The following is a 20,894-nucleotide window of genomic DNA, read 5'->3' on the forward strand; positions in this document are numbered from 1 at the left end:
GATTAGTCAGCAGCAAGCCCTCTGACGCAGCTTCTGTGATCTAGTTAAAAATAGGAAAGAGGATGCTTTGCATAAGTCGTCACCATTGTGTGGTACCAGAGAATCGACCACTTCTTTGGGTTCCTACATCCTGTTGCTTTATCCAAAAACAGACGAAAATTCCATCTTTGAATCTTTGGGCAAAACCTTTTACTTCTGTGACCCAGGCTTCCTGGTCCTTGTGGTCGGTGCTCCTTTGCTCATTCCCCTCCACCCCGGGTCCTTTATCATCTGCATCTGCCGGCAGCAGCCCAAGGTCTCTGCTTTTCTTTCCCTCTCCCAGGGGCTGCGAACTCAAGGGTCTGTGGGGGCCAGGCAGGTAATATAAATTAATTGCGCGGCCCAGGGGTACGGAGCAGAGGGACCGTGCATGCCCCGTCCAAAAATAGGATGGAGACCGCTCTTACTCAGCTTCTGACAGATGAACTGAGGTTTACAAAAGCAGCCGGAAGTCAAGATTGTTATGGGAACTCTCCAGTGTTTAAGTGTATTTTAATTTTCAAAAACAGAATAGAGACCAAACTTGCTTGCAGCCTCTGCCTGCCATGGAAACGTAATTGTCATCACAGACCTAAAGCATGTCAAGTTGAAAGCAGATTCAGCACTTGACAGCAGATTTGACAGGGCGATAGTTTGCATGCTCGATGCAATTTATTTGCTGGCTGAATTGCAAGCTGCCAACACAAACAATATGGAATAACCAAGGTCAAGGGCTCACCACACATGTAAATGTGGTAGATACCAGAGTCTCTAAAATCCATTGGCTCAAGGACCAGCAGAAGGCAGGCTAGTACCTTTAATGAGAGATTTGTGATTTGGGTCTGATGTGTCTCTATCAGTGGAAGTTCCCAGGCTGATAGCGGGGGGTGCTGGTTGAGGGGTGCAGTGAGAGTGGTGGCACACCTCGCACCACAGCATGGGCAGTGGAGCCGGGAGTGACCGGGTGACAGCCTGACTCCACAGATGCTCACTGGAGTGGCACCTGCACTGGCTTTTTAAAGCCTCAGAGGTCTGGTCACCAATATTTTTATAGAAGAATTGTCCCTCATGGCTGGCATGAAGCCAGCCCATTTCATCCTTGCTCAAACGTCTGATTATCTATCATGTGGTACAAAACACATTTTTATCAATTTGTTTGCTTTCTATTTGTTGTCAACATGCAGATAGTATTTGAGGAATTCAAGGTCATTCAGATCCTTTCAATACACATTTCCCCATCTACTCTCCCATGGGGACCATGTCTGTTGCCATGGCTATAAGCGGGATCCTAAGCAATCTACGTCCTTAGGACTAATGCCTCACGTGTGTTTCCATTCTTGGTTTCTAATTTGGAAAGAGTACAGGGTTATGATGGAAATAGTGGGTTCTGTTTGAGGGCCCTGCCATTGGCTAGTCAAGGAGCTTTGGTTGAGTAGCTTCACCTCTCAGGGCCTCAGTTTCCTCAGCTCTTAAATGTGCCACTCAGAGGTAATGGCCTCAGGAGCGCTGCCAGCTTCTAGTAGCCTGCGAGTCTGATAGATCCCATCTTCTCCCCCCTTTCTTCCCTCTCCTAGTCTCAAAGATCAATTTCCCACCACATGTAGTGATCTAAATATATCCTGATTTTTTTGGCTTAGGGGTCAGCTTTCATTTGTAACTGTGCTTCAACCCAATACCCAGAAAATTCTATCACTGCAGCATCCCTTAATCTCTTACTTGTCCTATTTGTCAGCTGCCACCATCATCTCCTTACCAAACCATTGCATTTGCTCCCATCCCAACTCCAGCTTTCCTATCACCAACCAACTCCAGAACGCTCTCTCCAAAAAAACCAAACAATTAAAAAAATAAAACAATTTTAAAAGCACTTTGTGTATAGCCTTTCCCTAGAAGAGAGTTTACAGTGACTCCCCATCATTTATCCATGCATCCCCAAATTGCCTGCTGCCCTTACCATTAATCAATTAATTCAGCCAATCATGCTTAAGTCACTAGCTGGCATGAAGGGAGAGTCAAAGATGATTGGCATGGTCAGCTGTGGCTCTCAAGTAGCTCCTCATCAGGACTTCAGGTATTCATACCCTAAGAATAAATATCTAGGTAGCGTTTCCAATATATAATGTGGTATGGACAGTGATGTTACCCTAAATACAGAAAGGGCACTCATCTAAGAAACAAATTGAGCAAATCCCTACTTATCCTCAGGGGAGTTCAACCTTGGAGGCAGGACAAAATTCCAGAATCAAACCTCTCTCTCGCGTTTATCTAGTTTTCCAGTTGGCAAACAACCAGTAAATTTCCCCTACGAGAATGACCCTACATGCACTGTACAGAACCAGCTCTATGGAAAAACCAACTTTATAGAAAATATCTTTTACAAGCCATTCATAATATAGCAGCACGGATAGAATGAAACTTACTTAGGTTCCAGTGCAGTTTAGTTTTAAATGTAAGCCCAAAGGATGCAGGAGTAATCAAAATTATATTTTTGATGCACATGCAGATGAAAGTTGCTTTAGGGGACTTGGATTTATACCTTTGCCACAGTAAATGGCCTGCAGTTTAGAGGCTGACTGAACGTTGGGGAAAGGTTTGAGACAGAAGACCTCAACAATGCCTTCCTTATAAGTGAGACACCAATCGTGGGAATCAATATGGCACTTCCTTATGGAAAGGCAAGGAAGGCGTCAGGTGAGAAACAGCCCCACTTTCAGGACCTAGAACAAGGTTACACCCACCTGCTGAGAGGGGTAAATGTGCCTCAGACAGTTCTGTGGCTAGGTGTGAAATTCCACCTTGAAAAGAGAAGATAAGAGGATGACCAATTGACAATCATGGGCCCCAGCTGATTGTTTTTTAGAAGTCTTACAATTTCACGGCTGAAAAGAGACCATGGTCAAGAACACACTTTCTGAGTGGAGAAGATGAATCCTATGACTGTGTCGGAGAGATATTCCCTCAATAGAGTAATGAAAACGTTTGGAGCTTTAAAAAACAGAACAGGCCCAGTCTAATAAAAATGAGACAGTGAAATACAATTAAATGCACATTGTGACTCTGGCTCCTACATTTGCTTAGAGGGGCTTCTGGTCTTCTTCAGGCTTGGGGTAGGGCCTGCTGTGGTCTGACTGTGGTGGTGTCCAGGAGGGGGTAGAGCCCACACATGAGAGGGAAAGTCTGAGAGCTGGACAGTACTTTTGGAACCAATTGCTTCTCCTGTAGACCCTGATCAAGGCTGGCTTACAATGTGCATGGAGGAAAAGGTGTTGAAAAGAGTCAATGAGAATGGCTGACAGGAGAAGTTGTTTCTCGGCATGGAAGTTGTGAAGAAATTTCATATTTCCAGTTAGAAATAATAATGACATAATGTACCTAAATACATTTGTAAAGTTAATTTCTGAGAAGACGGTGTTCCTTTAATTTAAGACATTCTGTATCAGGACATGATTAAACATGGCTGGGAACTGCTGTGATTAGAAATCTGAAGAGGGTACAGCAATGCCTAGCAACTAGAGGCAGGGTGAGTATGGGGTGATGTCAAAGCAGGTTGCCATGGAAACAAGCCACTAAGTGCAATGCAACCAAGCCGAGACAGCACACCACCTGAAGAGAGGGGAAGGAAACAAGAGACATGCTAGATGACCAGGAGTTCTCAGAAAGGACAGAAAGGGTAGAATTCACGTTGACTATATGGCACTAGAAAGAATGCCAAGGGCTGCCAAGAACCACCAAAAAGAGGAATGAAAGTTAGAGCTTGTTGGGTGTCTAGAGCTTGATCTTATTAATTTGTCATTCATCTGTTGGGCCAAGCCAACAAAACCTGATTGAGTTCTTTCTGGGGGACCAGGCACTGGGCTAGGCACTAAGGCTAGAGAGAGGATGAGAAGTGACTCCATGCATCCCCAATAGGGACGGTACAGTGAGTCACAAAAAATGTTCACGTCACAAGCTGTTACCCGTCTCTTTCACTCTGCACATGGGAAACGAAGCCTCCAGCTCCGTTCAGTGGGATTCAGCCCACCCACCCCTCTTGCCGCCACCGCCGCTGCTAACTTCTTGTTCAGTCCCCAGGCAGTTTTCCCATTTCTTGGCACCCTCATCTTGAAAGTGCTCTTCTGTTATTACTGTGATCTCACCAAGCTATTTTTAATCTCCCATGGCCTTTACAATCTCTCTCATGCTGCATCTTTTTTCACGGCAAATCAACTTTCCAGACTTACCAAATTTTAGAACATCACACTCATATTGTAATCATCTGGCACTCATGTTACACCCATTACACTCATCCTGCTTTATTGCTCTCATTAGGTTCTTTTACCGATGCAGTAAAGTAAGTAGGGCAGGCATTACCATCTCTATTCTGGGATCAAGAAACTGAGGTTCCAGGAGGCAAAGTAGCTTTCCCCAGGCCTCCCACTAAGGGTTGACAGTCACCGTAGGCCCCAGGCTCCTTGCCTACCTCCTGGTGCAGACTCTGGTGCTTGAAGCACTGCTTTGAGGCCTGAGTCTCGCCCGCACGATCTCCCACTCTTATTTTGAGAGTCCTTCCTCTTAGCATGAAGCCAGTGTCCTCAGAGAATTACAATAACAGAAGCACAGCTCATACCTTCTTTTTCTTATTAGACCCAGTGGCCGACGTGTAGATTCTAGGATCCTACAACTAAGATTCAGGAAGCTCCATTTGCCTTTTGTTGCCTACAACAAAATGAAACCAAGCAAAGCCACCACAACAGGAAAATACTCAGAGGCCTCCCTCCTTGCAGGAACTCCCTTGGAACCCAGCACTGTTTGTCTTGTGTCCTCCCTCCCCACCCCACCCCCGCAACTCCCAGGTTGCCTAGCGCTTTAGCATCCTCTTCTTGTAGTGTTTGTACTTAGAGCTCCCTGAGGGCTGTGTCCACCTCTCCCCAATGTGCTGCAAACCTCTGTCTCTCTCAGCAGAACTGGGCAGAGCCAGGGAGTATTGATTTGCAGAGGAGCGCCTATTCTCTCAGAAAGGGGAAAGCAAGCTGTCTTGTTACTAGAATTGCCAAGACAAAGAGAATTATTTATAATGAAACTGCCTGAAAGGTGTAAAGCGACCCAATGTATTGTAAACTGCCTAAGAAAACAGAAGTGGGGGTGGGGGGTGAGATACCTGACTCCCAACATGCCTGTCTGCTGTGAGAGAAGCCTAGAAAGTTCCTGGCCTTGGATCAGTAGAGAAGTGAGCAGAGGCCTGCTGTGCGCAATGCCCAGCGGAATTAGGGGGGCCTGTGAGCTCCCCAGGGACTGCACCCACAAAGGATGAGTCAGCCACAGGCCCAGGCAGGATATTGCTGGGTAATGAGCCGGTTAAGAACGAACACGGGGTATGTGGAAAGCTGCGTGGATTGGCTTACTTTCCCGCAGTCTCCTTCCAGGGACCTGCAGTAACTCAGGGAGATGGCACCAGCTACAAAATTTACAGGTGTCATTATTTGCCAACATTGCGCAGTCTTTCCAGCTCTGTACAGGCTGCTCTGTGCACACCATCTCATTTAATTCTCACAATAAACCTCTGGTGTTGCCACTACTGCCTCCATTTTCCATTGGAGAACCTGAGACTCAGCGTGGTTAAGTCTCTGGTCCAAGGTCTCCCATCTGGTGAACCTGTTTGACTGCAAAGCCTGTGCTTTCCAGCACTGTGAAAATGTCACTCTCCCTTACCTGGATCTGGCATTTTGTAGGTTTCCAATCAATTTCACAGACTTTTTCATATGTGTGCCTCATAACAACCTTGTGTGATAGACCAGGTAGAATGGATTATCACCTTCATTTGAGGAAATTAAAGCTCAGAGATGTTAGGTGACTTGCCTGAGGCCACACAGCTAGAAAGTAGTGGAGTTGGGCATAGAGCAAAGGCCTTTGGGCACTAACCCCAGGAGCCCATCCATGGCACAATTAACTCTGTGGTCATGTCTCACGACCATGAGCAGTGTCAGTTCGTGGAGGCCCTTTCAATGGGGTTTCAGAGACAGTAGGACAAAGTGTGCAGGGTCCAATACCTAGCACAGAGAGATGATACAGAGGCACTTGAATTAATGAATGAATGTGTTCTAGGAAAGTACTCAGTTATGATAGCCTCAGCCTACAGAACTGTTTCTATAACCAGTCTGTCCCTAACCATATTTTCACAGTGCCTATTGCTGAGTCCTAGCCTCCAGTCATAGCCAGAGTCATAGCTTCTGATTAGATCAGAGTCAGAGTCTAATCATGTCACAGCCCTTTTCTGATCATCTTAGTTTTTAAACCTGTGAAAACAGCTGAGGGGCAGTGCAGATAAGCTACTTAAAGCCTTCTCTTGTCATTAGGAGATATTTACTTTTCAACTCCCCTGTCTCCATCTTTCCCTCAAATTTTCCAACCACCTAAACTCCCAAATCTGTCACTTACATGAGTCAATTTATTTTATAATGGAGATGTGTACCTATTCTTTGCCTGGTAGCATGTTAGTTACTTGGGATGCAAAGATGAATAAGACATGGTCGCTGCCCTGGGAATGCACAGTCCATTGGGAGATGGACACTCGGTTGGGACAGTAATGGCATTGTGTAGCCATTGACTCTGTTTGCTCAGAACAAACCATTCAGAGGATCTATGAACATAAAGACTCTGAATGGGACCCTGCCACGGGATAGTAGAACTCCAAACTCTCCCCAAATAGTCATGGTTGATGGTTGTGTGCCACAGAAGCTCAGAGCACAGACTGGGAATGTCAAGAAAAGGAAATTTACAGCAGAAGTAAATTTGCTTTGGGGCTTGGCATAGACATAGAAAGAGGGAAGAAAGGTAACACAGTTTATTTACTGCCACTCCTTTCCCCCACTACGCCACACATATCATCTCTCCACACAAAAAACACAACAAAGTATAAGAGGACTCAACCTCGGAGAAAGGTTGATTCTATCCTTCAGAAGTCTCCAAATATTCTGTTGATTACACCAATTCTGTTTCATTATGATTCATTGTCGATGTGCATTTATCTCTCAAGCATTTACTGATCTCGTACTGTTTACCAGGTGCTGTGCTAAACCCTTGGGAACGGTGATGAATTGACCGTCATGGTGCTGGTTGCAATGATGGATAAAAAAGAAATCAAAAGATACGGCTCTTGGCAATAGGATATTCTATTGGAGGAGAGAACCCCAACATGTGGAAAATAATCACTGCTAAACAGGTACGAAGCGTCCTCCTGGGGGTGGGGCCACTATGACTGCAAGAGATATGAGAGTTGCAAGAGCTGGGGGAAGCTTTAGGAGGAAGAGCAGAATTGGAGAGGGGGGTAAAAACCGAGAAGGGTTTGCTGAAGATACAGAGGACTCTGACTGGTGCTATGTTCCCCTCTCTAGCACCCTGTCACTGCCACAGTACTTACCCATCATCCTGATTTGCTCACTTGTCTGGTCTTAGGTACCGTCTTGTAGCCATTCATTGTTATATCTCTAACACCTAGCTCAGTACCTGACACAGGGCACACAAATAATGTTTATTGAATTGATTAAGAAATGAGTACAGTGTCATTGAAGTCAAAGGAAATATTGAGTTCCAGCAAAAGAGAATTTAACAGTGTGGACCGATAGAGAGGGTGAGGAGGCTGCAACCCGCACAGTCACTGGATGTTGCATCTGATGGGCATCATGTGACAAGTCTTAGTCCAGCTGTTGTGGGTGGATCCAAGAATGCAAGGTTTTGAGTTGTGTGTGGCTAGTTAGGAGGTAAATACAAGCTATTCCTCAAAATGGAGTTGGGAAGGAAAGACAATTTGACTGTAGCTTGAGTCAAAAATAGGATCAAGGAATTCTTTTAGGATAAGAAAAAGTGTGAAGGTAGAAGGGAGGAGGTCACAAGTAATAGTAATTGCTAATGTTTACTGAATGCTTATCATATGCCTGTTGCTGTTCTAAATGCTTTCACTTCATTAGCCTCCTAAAAATCCAGTGTTGCATAGACAAAATACTATTAACATTTTAGACACATTTGAAGCACAGAGGTTAAGTGACTTGTTCAAGGTCACAAGGTTGGGGGGTCAGAAACTGGAGCAGATTGAATGGGGGAGAAGGTATAAGGAGAAGAGAGAAGCAGATGGGCATGGCTGCAGAGAAAATTTAACTGACTTAACCCCGATAGGGGTCTGGAGGTTCACTTATTACCTGAAGCTGGACTGTTAGTTTTGTGATCATTTTGTGATCATATTATGGAATATAACTTCTAATGTAAAAACAAGGCTCCTAAAAATAAAAAAAATAAAAAAAAACAAGGCTCCTGCTCACCTCATAGCTCAGCATGATCATCAAAGCTATGGGATCTGCCAAAGATTTAACTCAAAGGAGAGGAGAACATCACGTATCTAGAAAGTGGAGTTGAAAGGACCACAGGAGAAAGAATAAAATTGTCCTACACAAAGCCCAGTGCATTCATAAAAAGGTAATTTCATATTCTCAGAGCCTACTGTATGAGCTGGAGGAAAGTACAAGTCAGTGAACATTTGCCAAGAAATGAATGAATGATGCACTACGTATGTGAGGGTACAGGTACATCACAGGGAAATGTTAGATCCCATGTCAGGACCTCATGCCCACTACTTCCCGTTTTAGAAACATATTTAATGATTTACACCCATCTCATTTCAGAAAAGTTTTGAAGAAATGCTATCTCACTTCATCCTCACAACACTGGTTGGATACCAATATCATTATTATCTCTGTTTCTAACTCACAAAACAGAGGCTCACTCAGTAGCTCAGTTCATCAGATCATAATGAGGACATGGTGAATTGGAATCTTTTACATGGGTCATATTTTACAGGGGATAATACTGCAAACCAGTATTTTCTAGTCCAGAAGAATGAATCTTTGTTTCTCATTACTTCAGTGGGTTAGAAGTTTGCCCCATTTAAAAGCCACAGTTGAGTTGTTGACTTGTATGATTATCTATAGGGCCACTAGTTTCAGGTGACAGACCAGCCATGGGCTTTAGGAAATAAGTTCCAGATGATAATAATGAAAGCTGAATTTTACTGAGCACTTACTGTGTGCTGCCACTATGCTAAATGATTTATTTCAGCTATTTCACTCAATTCTGAGGTGGATGCTATGATGATCCTAATTTACACGTGTCTGTGCTCTCCATTTGGAGCAGACTCACACATTTATATCCTGGACCCAGTTTTCTCCTCTGGTATTCTGTCCAATATATTTAATGCCCTCCTCGATCTCTCCAGTTGGATAAATCTCAAAAGTATCTCAAATATAACACATCCAAATCCCAGCCTTTGAGCTGTCCCCCAAACTGGTCCTTTTTTTTGGTCTCACAATAGCAGCAGTACCCACTCAGTTTCAAAGGTCAGAATAGAGGGGTCTTCCTTGATGTGTTCTTCTCAATGGGTAAATCCATTCACAATTTCTTATCAAGTTAACCAACAAAATAACCCTTGGCATCAGTGGCTGAAAGAGTTCAAATAGAGTCAAGAGGTTACCGTGGAGGTCACTCTTACTCAGCTTCAGTTAGACATTGCTACCTATCACAGCAACCAAAACCATTCCAGCCAATTCTAAAGAACACCTAGGGCATTATATAAGATTCTACAAATGCTCCATAAACTAGGAGTAACTTTCCAGAAACCTACAACCTCCAGATGGGTCCCTAGACTAGATAAGTTTTGAAATGCAGAAGGGCCAGCCTCTCCAGAACATCAACTAGTTCCATCCCCCTATTCCATATTATCAACAGCCCTTTCAACATGAAAAAGTTAGAATGGGTATAGCCCAAATAACCCTGAAGAGTGGGAGAAAGATTAAAGGTGATGGTGGAGTTATACAGAGAAGGTAGGGTTTAACAAGTGAATATGATTGCTGAATCATTAAATTGATATTTCTTTTAGTCTCCAGTATCTTAGAGCAGCTAGAAGTAAAAACGTAAAATTATGGAAGTGTAACCCACACCAAACACTGAAATCTGTTCCACAACCAATTGTTATACTGTACTTTGAAATTTATTGCTTTTTTGTATATGTTATTTTTCACAAAAAAGAAAAATTCGGTTGTGATGATAAATGCACAGCTATATGATGATATGTGAACCATTGGTTGTACACTTTGGATAATATCAAGAAAAAAGAAAAAAATGTCCTTTGATTCTGCACTTTATTCCACCTTGACTACCACCACTGTTACCCTTGTCCAAATTATTGCCATCTCTGGCTTAAGATACCTGCGCTAGCCTCCTTTCTCATCTTAGGTTTCCATTCTGGTCTCCTCCAATCCATCCCTTGTGCTATAGCTCCGGAGCTCTCCACAAAAATGCACATCTGATTGGGTCACACCTCTACTTAAAACCCTTCAATGGCTTCCCGCCACTCTTAGGATGAAGAAAAACTGCCCAGCTTCCTACTTACCTCTCCAGCCATGCGCTCTCTCTCTCTCTCTCTCTCTCTCTCTCTCTGTCACAGTTTGGCCTTATTTCCTTTACTCATACTTAAGTTCTTGCAGCCCCCATAATGAGCTTCAGGGCATCTGCACGTGGGGCTCCCTGCAGGGAGGCTTTTCCTATTTCCCCAGCCAGGTTGTGTCCTACTCATTCTTCAGGTCTCAGCTCAGACAGAAACTTCTCCCGGAAGCCCTCCTTGATTGCCCCCCAAATGGTCAAATCCCTTCTTTCAGGTTCTCATTCTCTGTGATCCCTTTTTTGTACCGCATGTCAATGATAAGTTTAGGCTTGTTTGTGATGATTTGATCCAGGTCTGTTTTTCCACTGAGATGTAAAGATCGTGAGGGCCAGCATCATGTCTGCTTTTGTTCACAATTGTATCTCTGGTACCAACACCTGGCACATAATTAACACAATAAGTATTAGTTGCTCAGGGCATGGATTAGTAGTCAACAGAGCAGCCAGGACTGGAATCCACAGCAATACCGCCCCGGGCCTCCCTCTCTTCATCTCTAAGATGTGGGGCTAAAAGGCCTTTCTAACCTTAAATCTCTTTGATACTCTGATTTCCTTTCTGAATAAAGTTTAAGTCTGATCCATGTTTAAATATAATGAAGACTTCAGCAAAGCAGCTCTTACTCTGCCCCTGCCCTTGCACACAAATTTTCAGGCATAGATACCCTCAGTTTGTTTGGTTTCCGTGAAAACATTTCAAAACATTTAGCTTCTTGTAAGAAATTAGTTGCAGAAATGCTCTAATTCCAATTATTGTTCATGCCTCATTCCAGTAATTAACTCAAATAATATGTTTTATGAGACTGAAAGACTTCCCCTTAATTGGTACATGAGAAAATTTGAAAAGAAAACTCCAAGGCCTATTCTTGACTCAAGTGGTTTAGTAAATTACTGGGGCAAGCATTATGCTCATGGTTAATACACGTAACCCTTTCAAATCAGGGAACCAACAAAACTAAATAGAAAAATGTCAGTCAATCTATCGGTAAGGAACCTCTTTGCAGAAGGGTTTTATTTTCTCAGTTTTACTTTTAGTTTCTTAACTTTACCATTGAGCAACAATGAACATAAACTGTGACTTAGAGGAGATAAAGGTCTCTAAGATGGCGAGGCGGCATGGGTGGCTTCACCCTGACATGAGGTAGAACGATAAAGCAAGTCAAGCTTAAAGAAGTACTATGAGCTAACATTGGTTGAGGGCCTACTCAGTACTTATTCCTTATCTCATTTAATTCTGCCCCAAACCCTAAGAGGTAAGTACTATTGCTCCCTCAATTTAGAGATGAGTTGTGAGGCTGAGAGTTTAAGTAACTGGCCAACTTTAGATAACTGGTAAGTGACCAAGGTAAGTTTTGAACCCATGCAATTTGATTTAGAGCTCATGCTCTTGAGAACTTCTCTCTACAGCAGGGCTAATGAGGACATGGAGGCTTAGAGCAGAGCTATAACTGGCTCAAGCCACACAAGTAAATGGTGCAGAGCTAGACTGGCCCCAGGGAGAGGCCCAGGTGAGTAGGAGAGAGCCCAGCATGGCAGGACTAGATGGACACTTCTCCACCTGTAGTTCCCTGTTGGGCAGGAGAGCTAGCCACCGCCAGGCTGCCACTAATCCATGGCCCTTGTTCAGCTACAGAGTGACCCTGTCTTAAAGAAGCAGCCCACTCAGAGGCCACTGGCACCAAGTCACTCCCACCCATCATTTGCGCACCTGTGCTTCCCACCTATGTCCTTTCTTGACTTTGGAAAAACAAATCTGGATGTAATTCTCTTAAATAAAATGTATCAAAGGAAGAAAACTCAACTTTCAGACTGCCCCAAGAGAAACTTACTTACCTGAATTCTAGGTCTCCTAGAAGAAATCGAGTCTAATCCCATAATCACCAAAGATTTCAGAAAAACATGTATTATGCTCTTCTTGCTTTATTTAGTGGAAAAAATATCCAACAAGACTATAGAGATGACATACTTTCATCAGTGTTGTCTTGGGTGGTAGGGGAGAATTCTGTTTCCTGGAAAGACTTAATACTCCTTGGAAACCCCCTTCCAGGTCATCCTGTGGCAATATCTGGGGTCTTAGAAGTTATACTTAATGTACCTGTAGCTCAGGTCTCCACATGTGTGAAAAGGGGATGGCCACAGTCCCCACCTGTCAGTGGTGTTGGGAGGGTAACATGACCTAATACTTGTAGAGCACTTACAGCTTCAGTTGGTAATAGCCCTGAGCTGCTATTATTATTATTATTTTTAGCACTAATGATGTTCAGGCACTGTACATCATTCAGGAGTGGGATCTTTTGAAAGTCTTGACTAAGGAGCTACAGTAACGTGGTCAAATGGAGTCCAGAGGACAAGGGTTCAAATCCCAAGTCCTCCAAACCACAAGCTGAGTGAGTGCCTCTGGACAATTATTTAACCTCTCTCTGCCTTTGTTTTCACATCCGTTAATTGAGACTAATAGATGTGGCCTCTCTCTCTAAACCAACACAGCAAATAAACTCACTGCCCTCCCCCCATACGTGGGACATGACTCCCAGGGGTATAAATCTCCCTGGCAATGCGGCACTTGACTCCCAGGAATGAGCCTGGCCCTGGCATCATGGAACTGAGAATGCCTTCTTGACCAAAAGGAGGAAGATAAATGAAACAAAATAAAGTTTCAGTGGCTATGAGATTTCAAATAGAGTTAAGGGGCCATTCTGGAGGTTACTCTTATGCAAGCTTCAGCCAGAAATTGCAAATTGCCACAGTATGCCAAGCCCCAACCAACAGTACTCCTGAAAACCCTAAAGAATACCTTACACTCTATCTAAGACTATATAAATGTTTTACCTAGTAAGTTCATTTTTTCCCCCAGAAACTTAAGGCCTCTAGATTGTTCCTATGCCAGATAAGCCCTGAAACCCAGAGATACCAGGCTCTCCAAGAACATTACCCAGTTTCACACCTTTACCACATAAGGTCAACACCCCTTCCCAGCATGAAGAAGTTAAAATGGACATTGCCCAGAAGTCTCTCAACAGTGATAGCATGATTAAATGGAAGGGATGAGGTGGAACGGAGACATTTGGATTTAAACCAATGATGATGACCACTGACTCATTATATAGATATTTCTTTTTAGTTCCTGGTGTACTAAAATAGCTAGAAACAAATACTGGAATTTGTTGAGCTGTAATCAAGTAGCCCTGATCTCTGATGATACCTGTATAGCTATATAGAAAAAAAAGTTAGTTGTCTCTCTTTGCATGGATCTATTTCTGGATGTTTTATTCTATTCCGCTGATCTATGTATCTATCTCTGACAATACTACACTGTCTTAGTTAACTTATCTTTATTGTATGTCTTTAAATTGGGTAGAATACGATACTAGGGGTCAATAAGAGGGGGAATAAGGGGTATGGGATGTTCGGGGGTTTTCTTTTTTCTTTTTCTTTGTTTTTTCTGGAGTAATGCAAATGTTCTACAATTGCTCCTGGTGATGAATGCACAACCATGTGATAATACTGTGAACCACTGATTGTATGCTTTGGATGGATTGTATGGTGTATGAATATATCTCAATAAAATTACATTTAAAAAATGAGAATAATAGTATCCACGTCACACAGCTACAAGGGGAATTCAACAATAGAGTCTTACAGAGGTTAGCACTGGGTCTTGCTCCAAATAAGGATCTAATTAATGTTACTAAGAATCTATTGGGCACATCTATGGGTTTCATGAAAGAAAAAGCCAAAGGTCCTGTATGCCCATGGAAACTACATCTACTAGAAGGCAAAAACCAATGCTGAAAAAAGCCCTGTAAATGTTTCTGTACTCCCCCAGCTTTACTTCTTGGCCTAAAGACCCCCAGAACACCCCACCCACACCCCCACCATCCCCAGCCAGTCCCAGTGCACCCCCATGGCTGATGGCCCCTTGCCCGCTGACCTGAGCGCCAGCTGGTGCCACTTGCCTGGTGCTGACACTTGGCCTTTGCTGTACTGTTCCCCTTCCTAAAATGCACTTCTCTTGCCCCTCCCCTCTGCCAAGCAATGGATATCTTCATAAAACAAGATTTTAAATCATTTTCCTTCAGAAAGTCCTTCAAAACTCAGATGTGTTTTTCTCTAAATTCCCTCAACTATGAAATATTAAATTCCATTCAGCAAGGCGAGTAAATCTTTGTGCTGGCACTGTTTGGGGGTACAGGCTGTTAATTAAGAAGGTGTCCCGCCCTCAAAGAATTTATTATGCACATAATTTGCAAAATAAGTAGTGTATAGTTATTGTATTTCATTAGATTATTGTGTCCTGAGATACAACATGGGATAAATATATTGCAAAGCTGGCCATTTACTTACCCTTGTGACGCTTATGTCAGTAGCGGAGAAGCTTAGACTACCTATAGGCATGCCTAAGAGTTACTTTTGGAGGCCCTCTTTTGTTGCTCAGTTGTGGCTTCAGTCTCTCTAAGCCTAACTTTACAAGTGAAATCATTGCCCTGCCCCCACATGGGACATGACAGCCAGGGGTGAAAGTCTCCCTGGCAACATGGGTGATGACTCCCAGGGACGAATCCAGACCTGACACCATGGGATCAACAATTACATCCTGACCAAAAGGGGGAAAACAAGTGTAATTAATAAAGTTTCAGTGGCAGAGAAAGTTCAAATAGAGTCAAAAGGCTACTCTGGAGGTTGCTCTTATGCAAGCTTCAGGTAGACCTTGCTACCTATCATAACATGCCAACCCCCAACCAGGACCATTCCAGCCAAACCTAAAGAACACCTAGAGCAATATATAAGATTCCACAAGGGTTCCAGGCACTAGAGTAACTTTCCAGAACCCTACAACCTCCAGATGGGTCCCTGGTCCAGATAAGTCCTGAAACCTAGCCCAGCCTCTCCAGAACATCACATAGTCCCATCTCCCTACCCCATTTTAGTGACAGACCCTGCCAATATCAAAGATTTAGAATTGCTATAGCCTGAACAACCCCAAAGAGAGGTATGGAAAGATCAAAGGTGATGGTGGAATTATACATGGAAGATAGGACTTAACAAATGAATATGCATGCTGAATCATTTAATTGATATCTCTTTTAGCTGCCAGCATTTAAGAGCAGCTAGAAATAAAACCTAAAATTGTGAAATTGTAACCCATGTCAAAGTCTGAAATATGTTCTACAACTACTTTTGGTACTGTGCTTTGAAATTTATACTTTTTTGTATATATGTTGTTCACAAAAAAAAAAGAAAAAAGTTGATTGTGATGATAAAAAAGTATTTAAGCCTTCTAGCCTCCTATATTCTGGAGCAACTAGAAGGAAAAATATAAGAGGATCATATGGTAGCCCATAACAAACTCTGGGATCTGTCCTGTAACCACTTGTTGAAGAGTGCTTTGAAAATTACTGCTTTTTTTTATCTCTTTGCTTTGTATATATGTTATACTATACAATAAAAAACATTAAACACACACACACATAAGATCAATCTAACTGTACAATGAAAAGGAGCTCAGCCTCATTTAACACTCAGGGAAATGTAAATTTATGTTTTTGTAAACTTCACTAACATAGTATGGCTAGTTCTTAAGATAAATGCCATCTGACATCCGAATGCAACTAATGATTTGCTGTGGTCTTAATTTTGTTTAATGGATTGTTTTTCTTCTCCTCTTTCTCCTTTACCGTCCTCTTCCTCTTCTTATATTCCCAAGATTAATTCCTTCATCCTGCGAGGATTAATTGAGGTTGTCTCTGTGCCACTCACTGTGCAAGGCATTCGAGGGGCAGTGGCAGCCAACTAAGGGTATAGGTCAGTGTTCTGTAAATGTAGATGTTTAACAAATGACAGACTGGCTGCTCTTTTTAAAACCTGTTCACAGCTATTCTCCAAAAAGAGAGTGGGTTTGACAAAAACAAATGTAATTATTTTTAATGTATTTGTAACTTCCAAGGGCTTAACATTAGGGAAATGGGAAAGAAGGAGGAGAAAGGAGTAAAGCTGGTGTGGGGGGAGGGCAAGCAAGAAGAGGACAATTCTACCTATCATTTGGGGAAAGCTGGGGTTTTACTTTTGTCAACTCTACTAATTCTTTCAGCCACCCTGCAAGGGTTGTATTAATTATTCCCACTTCTGAGGCTCAGAAAGTTGAAGTATCTTGCTGAATTTCTTCAAATCCAGGTTTGGTGACTTTAAAGTGATAAACCCACAACCTTTCTCCTACAGGAAATTTGATGCCTCCTGGTACAATGGGCAGACAGAGGGAGAATAAAATATTGAGAGAAAAGGGTTGTAGTTGTAGCTGGCTTCACATTGATGCATTTGGGACCTACTAGACCAGCAGGTGTCACTTGAGAGCCAGACTCCACCCCTCTCCCATTTTTCACTCTGTGCCCCTGCAGACTGCTCACGTGGCACCAGGGCCCCTCTCCAGACACATTATATGGTCTCATCCAGTGCCCAGGCTCACCTCTGCTCTCTCGGTCTTGGCTTCCATGCATCTGTAGCTACCACAAGTGTGGTGAACTTCCCCACAGAAAGAGAACAGTCAAGACTTTTGTGGACTCTGGGTAGCAAATCATTCACTAATCCATCATATTGGTGCTAACGGTAATCATAGCTAGTGTTTGCTGACCATCAGTATGGGTTTTGTGATCCTTACCGCATTCTCATGTATTAGATACTATCATCAGCCCCATTTATTAAGAAACTGAGGCTTAGAAAGATCAATCTAACTGTACAATGAAAAGGAGCTCAGCCTCCTTTACACTCAGGGAAATGCAAATTTAAAAACTCCAATAAGATAACTTTAAAGCTACTTGATCAGCAAATTTAATAAATTGGGCAATAGGTAATGTGGGTGAGAATGTGGAGTTCATATTCTGCTATTGAACACATAATTTACCACTTTGTATAACAATTAGTTGGTACCTAAGAAAGGTGAGAAAGTGAACCCCTCAGGCTCTATCGGTTCCACTCTTTTACACTGAGGGGACTTATCCTAGACAAACTACCTAAAGAAACCTGTATAAAAATGCTGATAGTAGCGTATTGGTGATAGCAAGATAATGGAAGCAAGTTAAATGTAGGAGAATGGGTAAATAAATCGTGGTAGAGTCATACACCATAATACTATATGTAGCAATAAAATAAATAACTAGTGCTAGACCCATCAAAACGAGTAACTCCCAAATGTTTTGATTGCATAAAAGCAAGATACAAAACAATACAAACCATATAATATTTTAAACTATGTAATCACATGCAAAGCAATGCTATGTTTGTTTAGAGATATGTGCATACATACACAGGTATAAACCATGCACATGGGAAAGCAACACCAGTCTCAGGATACTGCTTACCTTGGCGGAAGAAGAGGGCAAGAACCGGGAGAGGATTTAGTTGAATTGGTCAATATGCATATAGGTGTCATTATATCAATTTTTATGCTTTTTGTATGTTTTAATAATCTCATAATATATCGCAATTTTAAAATTTTGCTCAAGGCTTCACCACTAGTAAGCAGAGGAGCCACGTTTAGAGCGGGCTCTTTGCTGCCTCCCAATACATAACGCTTCCCCCGAGGAAGGAGGCAATACAGGGTGAACGTTGAGTCTTTGTACAGACCTTGAAAGTGTCACTGTTTAGTGACAATGGATGCTAGTTTGCATACCAGAGGTAATCTTGAAAATATGGCATTAAAATTAATAGTTTGGATCATGTTTTCCCATTTAATTATATTAGTATTTAGAACCATGTTTCTATAAAACGTTTGCTGGAAAGCCTAATAAAGACAACAAAGGGATCCCTACATCCTTTTCAAATGACTTTGTTGATGCAGAATTCTATAGATATTTCATTCTCCTAAATGGATCTATCAAACAGATAATAAACCTGGACTCTCCATTTAAAGCACCCTTATACTAAGATATCCCCACAAAGTTCATCTCTAGTTTGTTGCGAGTTCTCACTAACTTCATCTCTATCAATTTATTTAAAATTCACAACATTCACTGAATGCCTACCAACCGCCAGACACTCTGCTAGATGCTGGAGAAATAAAGGTGAAAAAGTCAGGCCATGCCCTTAAAGAGCTTTCAGATTCCTGGAGGAGATGGACAAATAAGCAGGTAATTATGATGCATTGAGATGAGGCGGTGTGATGGGGGCCCTCCTAGAGAGGAGCCAGAAAAGGGCCCTAGTCCGGTTACCCTGGGTCTGGGAGTCTCTGAGAGAGGATGACTTTTACGCTGAATAAGAAAGGATGTTTGGAAATCGGCTGCTAGACAAGGAAGCAATTTAATTATTTCTTTTCCGAGGATTCTGTAGTCCGATTTTGGAGTTGGCATTTTCAAGCAAAGGGGAGGAGAAAAATAATAAAGTATTTTAAGGTATCTCATAGCTGAAAAAAAAAAAACCTGTGGTTTGACTGAACTAGAAGGTTCTTCTCCAGTACAGCTCACTGCCCTTTCTTCTGTGTGCATAAAGGAGTGGGTAAATAGGATTCTTACAACCTCTTATCAAGGTGCAAATACACCCCTGACCTAAGTGAATATATCAGGAGTAGATTAGATGTATCTGGAATGAGACCATAAATGCCCTGATTTTACAACATGTTTTTAAAGCCTCTCGACCTAGTTACTTAAGAGAAGAAATATAAGCTCAGCTTCTCTGCACTCACGGTAGGGTCACAGTACAGGGTGGGAAGGGCAGGGAGGAGGGGGAAGGAATCAATGCAGCATCTTTTAGTCCTGCTGATTCCATTAATTCCCTCAAATCCTGCATTTATCAGTGTGATTGGATAATTTGCCTCTGTTATTTTAACATTGAGTATCCAATTTGTCGGCTGTAAACCTGCATCTCCAGTTGCTGATGAAGCAGGTGCCGCATGAAAAATCAGGCTTCCGAATCAAAACCAAATCCCCACTCCTGATCCCGCTACTTAAAAGGAGAAACACATAATTCAGGGAAGAGGATATAAAATGAAGATCTGAATGTTTATTAATTACAATAGCATGTAAAATCACAGCCTTAAAAATTTTAAATCCATGGAACCATTTCTAATCAAACTTTATCCAAGAAAGCAATTTTTAAAAATTCAAAGTAAGAAATCTGGTACAAGCAAAGATGCTATTTTAAAAGTATCATCAATGAATTTTCATGCAGACTTTCCATCACAATAATATTCTTTTATATCCTCAGTGTTACACAGCAACAAAATCACAGCTAGAAAGACAGCTATTGCTTCTGAGGGAAAATGAAAGGGTCCTGCAGCGATTATTTTGTCAGAAAAGGATCAAGGGGAGTTGAAATCAGGCCTGTTTCTTGATGAGCTGGGAACATCGAGCAGTGATGGGAACAGCAGCATTCTTTCCTCTGATTTTACCTTTGAAGAGAATAAGAGGAACTCAGTGTAACATCTTCTCTCACAAAGAGATGTAGAGCGCCTCGCCCTCGAGAAATGCTATCATTGAGGTAAACACGCATCCCAGTCCTACAAATTCTGTTAGTAGCATTGAATAACGTTTCTCCCACTTGTGAATCTTCCTCTGAATTTTTAACACAGTATTCCTCAACTGGAAGAATAATTCCAGGTCTCTGCAAATGACCTACAGGCTGAAACGCTTGGCGTGGCTGAAGATTCAACACATCTGATCATGAAAAGGAACCCAGCGCAGGATGCAGGGGGCCTCGGAGCTGGTACTTAAGGACTCATTACCCAAATCTCTGCAGCCCCAAGGTTTAGGTGAGGAAGGTTAGGAATTCATAATGCGAAAATGTGCGGTACCTAGCTGAGCATTTATAACACTAGTCCTTTGTCAGATGGTCCATTTAGCTAATGCAAACTGTCTAGCCCCGTCCATCGTGTCAACTTCTTGTGTAAGTCTTTTGCAGATTGTTCCATGTGGGAACATTTGAAAATATATCACTTGTTTAAAAAAAATTTAGAGCATAGTGAATTTGCAAAACTGGCAAAATACGTAAAATTTCATGAAGTCCATGGAAGTGATGATAGAGAGATGTTTAAATCACAGCAAAGCTGCTGGCTGAGCTGGACCAGAAAGCAATTGAAAAAAGAAAGATATGAATGTCAAAGAACTAAGAAAAACAAGATAGAGCACTCAAATATTTTGGCAAATATGACCATCTCTACAATATTACTCCAAAGTTCAATATGAAATAAAGGACGCCAAATATTACCAAGTAATTTTTCTAAAAAATGATACCCAAAAAAAGCGAAGTCAGTTCATTTCTCATTCATTCTAAGTTCTAGCACATAGGTGCAATTACAATACAGAGGCTTTTTTTTCCAGATAAGTCCTAATCAAACACTTAATAAATCTTGACCAGGAAATTGTACTCCCTGCTTTAAGAAGTGCCATAAAGAGCATAATGTGTCTTTATGCTACCAGACAACTGCCTTT

The 20,894-nt window shown here is 42.1% G+C and overlaps 1 protein-coding gene across 1 annotated transcript in view; it reads right to left on the reverse strand.

Annotated features, from left to right (window-relative positions):
* Nucleotides 1-19,447: 19,447 nt before the first annotated feature.
* The window catches only part of DPYS (dihydropyrimidinase), an 88,172-nt gene continuing 86,725 nt past the window's right edge, over nucleotides 19,448-20,894 (reverse strand). Inside the window, exon 10 of the mRNA XM_077167454.1 lies at nucleotides 19,448-19,855. The gene's annotated coding sequence lies outside the window, so the exon portion shown is untranslated. The remainder of the gene's footprint in view (nucleotides 19,856-20,894) is intronic.

The sequence above is a fragment of the Tamandua tetradactyla genome, chromosome 6 (genome assembly GCF_023851605.1).
Source record: "Tamandua tetradactyla isolate mTamTet1 chromosome 6, mTamTet1.pri, whole genome shotgun sequence".
Lineage (NCBI taxonomy): Eukaryota > Metazoa > Chordata > Mammalia > Pilosa > Myrmecophagidae > Tamandua > Tamandua tetradactyla.